The sequence below is a fragment of the Chiloscyllium plagiosum genome, chromosome 7 (assembly GCF_004010195.1).
Source record: "Chiloscyllium plagiosum isolate BGI_BamShark_2017 chromosome 7, ASM401019v2, whole genome shotgun sequence".
Taxonomy (NCBI): domain Eukaryota; kingdom Metazoa; phylum Chordata; class Chondrichthyes; order Orectolobiformes; family Hemiscylliidae; genus Chiloscyllium; species Chiloscyllium plagiosum.
Genome location: NC_057716.1, coordinates 69,346,616 through 69,349,790, shown reverse-complemented (window position 1 = coordinate 69,349,790; position 3,175 = coordinate 69,346,616).

Here is a 3,175-nt window from a genome sequence, read left to right as displayed (position 1 = left end):
TCCAAATCATTTATGTAAATGACAAAAAGTAGAGGGCCCAGCACCGATCCTTGTGGCACTCCACTGGTCACAGGCCTCCAGTCTGAAAAACAACCCTCCACCACCACCCTCTGTCTTCTACCTTTGAGCCAGTTCTGTATCCAAATGGCTAGTTCTCCCTGTATTCCATGAGATCTAACCTTGCTGATCAGTCTCCCATGGGGAACCTTGTCGAATGCCTTACTGAAGTCCATATCGATCACAACTACTACTCTGCCCTCATAAATCGTCTTTGTTACTTCATCAAAAAACTCAATCAAGTTTGTGAGACATGATTTCCCACGCACAAAGCCATGTTGACTATCCCGAATCAGTCCTTGGACATGCTGATAAGTTAACAGAAGCATGATTAAAAAAGATATAAAAATCCATGGACCCTGAGGTTCAGGGGTATTCGCGAATCTGCTTTCTCAGTGTCACGGTTTTTTGTTTGCAAATAAAAGACCCACTTCTTGAGGAACTCTCTGCGTCTCCTGGTGCTTCTCTATATTTTCTCCACAACACACCCTGACACACTCCATCACTCCTAACACATTGTCACTCAATTACCACCCCCCACCCATGTGAACTTCCCATGCTATCACAGAAGGTGTCATTCTTGCCCTATCGCCTTATTCCTCCTCATTGTTCAATGTCCCAAAAATACCTTCCAGGTGAAGCAACGTTTTTCTTATACTTCTTTGAATCTAAATGATTGTATTCAATTTTGGGATCTCTTTTACGCTGGCGAGACTAAACTCAGACTCAGTGACTGCTTTGCAGAACATCTCCTCTCTGCCTGTAGGAATGATCTTAACCCTTCAGTTGCTTGTCATGTTAATGAAGCATCTTGCTCCTATGACATTTCCATCTTGTGTCTGTTACAGTGTTCCAACAAAGTACAACATAAGCTGAAGAAACAAAACCTCATTTTCTGCTTACACACTTTATGCCCTCTCGGACTCAAAATTAAATTCAACAAGTGCAAAATATGACTTCTGTCCTCCACTTTGATTAAATCCATACTCCAGTTCCCCCACCCATTATTAATTCAGTTTCTCTCTGTTAGCAAAGATTCTAACATACCTGTTGAGTTTCTCCAGTACTTTGTGTTTTTATTTAAAAAGTGCAGAAGTTGTTAAAACTATATAAGGCACCAGTTAGACCATACCTGGAATACTGTGAACAGTCTTTGTCCACTTTCCTGAGGAATGTAGCAGTGGACAAAACTCTGAAAGAGCCATATGGATGCTGGAAATCTGAAACAAAAACATATACCACTAAAAAGTCTCAGGAGAACAGGAAGTATTTATGGAGAGAAATCAAAATTAATGTTTCAGGTCCAGTGACCCTTCTTCAGGACTCAATGCTATATGGCATTAGACCCAGTCCAGAGAAGACTCCCTATATTGATGCCTGGCATGGAGAGATTCTCCTACAAAGAAAGGTTAGGTAGTTTTGATCTGCACTGTAAAGAAAAATGGTAGGTGACCATAGAGTCATAGAGATGGACAGCATGGAAACAGACCCTTCAGTCCAAGTCATCCATTCTGACGAGATATCCTAAGTAAATCTAGTCCCATTTGCCAGCACTTGGCGCATATTCCTCTAAACCCTTCCTATTCATACCCTTCCAGGTGCCTTTTAATAATTGTACCAGCCTCCACCACTTCACCTGGCAGCTCATTTGTCACAAAGCTATCTCTTTTCACCTAGAAGCTGTTCCTTGGCTTAAGGAAACTCTGTCCTTGATTTTGTTCAGTGGGGCAATAAATCGGGCTGGGCTCCAATCAGTCTGGAATGTTTTGAGTGGTTTGGCCTAGTCCATAACAGATTGCGGGCTCTTTGCATGATTTTAAACAGCAAGTGGTAGGTGCTAGTGTCTTTCCTTCAGGTGTTGGTTTGGTTGGGTAGACAAAACTTGGGATAGTAATGGCTCGTTCAGTCATCAAACGTTTTCTGGAAGTGGATGCAGTGACTTTGGAAGGTTTGCAAAAGGGGAATAAGACCAAGTTGCAAGAATTAACAGAGAAGCTGAAATTGGAACTGCCAGCTTCTGTGAGGAAAGTAGCTCAGCATTTGAACTTGCTGGAGAAACCAACAGAACCTACAGAGATAGCAAGAATTCAATTGCAAATGAAGCAGTTTGAGTTAGAGGTGAGAGATAAGGAAAGGGAAGCAGAAATGAAACAGTTTGAGTTATGATTAGAAGCAGAAGAGAAGGAGAAAGAGAGAGCTTTTGAACTTCAAAGACTGACACTTAAAAAGGAAAGTCAGCTTAAAAGGCTGGAGTAAAAGGCTGAGAGTAGGCTTAGTGAGGAAGAGATTGAGAATAAGCAAATCCCTGGTAGCCAGAAGCCGAGTGAGAAACTATTTAAGTATGTTCAAGCATTGCCCACATTTGATGAGAAGGATATGGAAGCCTTTTTATCTCATTTGAAAAAGTGGTTAAACAAATGCAGTGGACAGTTGCAATGTGGCTTTTGTTGATCCAAGCGAAACCTGTAGGTAGGGCTAATGAGATATTCGTATCACTATCAGAGGAGGTATGAGAAGGTGAAAAAAGCCATTTTAAGTGCATATGAGCTTATACCAGAAGCCTATAGACAACATTCCAGGAATATAAGGAAGGACCCTGGTCAAATCAATATTGAGTTTGAAAGGATTAAACAGAGTAATTTTGATAGATAAGAGCTTTAAAAATTGAGCAAACCTATGATACCTTTAGAGAGGTAATTATTTTGGAGGAACTCATGTGGAAGAGCAGACAGTTAAAACAGTTAAAAAGGTGAGCAGCTGAAGTGGCTGATGATTATGAGCTGGTCCATAAAACATGGTTTGGCTTCCAGAATCAATTTCAGTCCATGAGGGATAGACATTGGGGGCAAAGAGAAATCCTCATGTGGAAAGGGAGAAGTAGATCTCAGTGAAGATCATAAGGATAATTTATCACAGGGTAAAAAAGAAACCCTTGAAAGAGACAAAGAAGTTAAAAGGCTCCAGTGTTTTCATTGTAACAAAGTGGCCACATGAAATCACAGTGTTGGTGGGCCAGGAGAAAGCCAGATGTAGGAAAACCAGACAAGCCTGGAAGTTTTGTTAGACTAGTAATAAAAAGCAAAAGGGAAGTTAGACAGCTGCCTCAGAGTGTACTAGA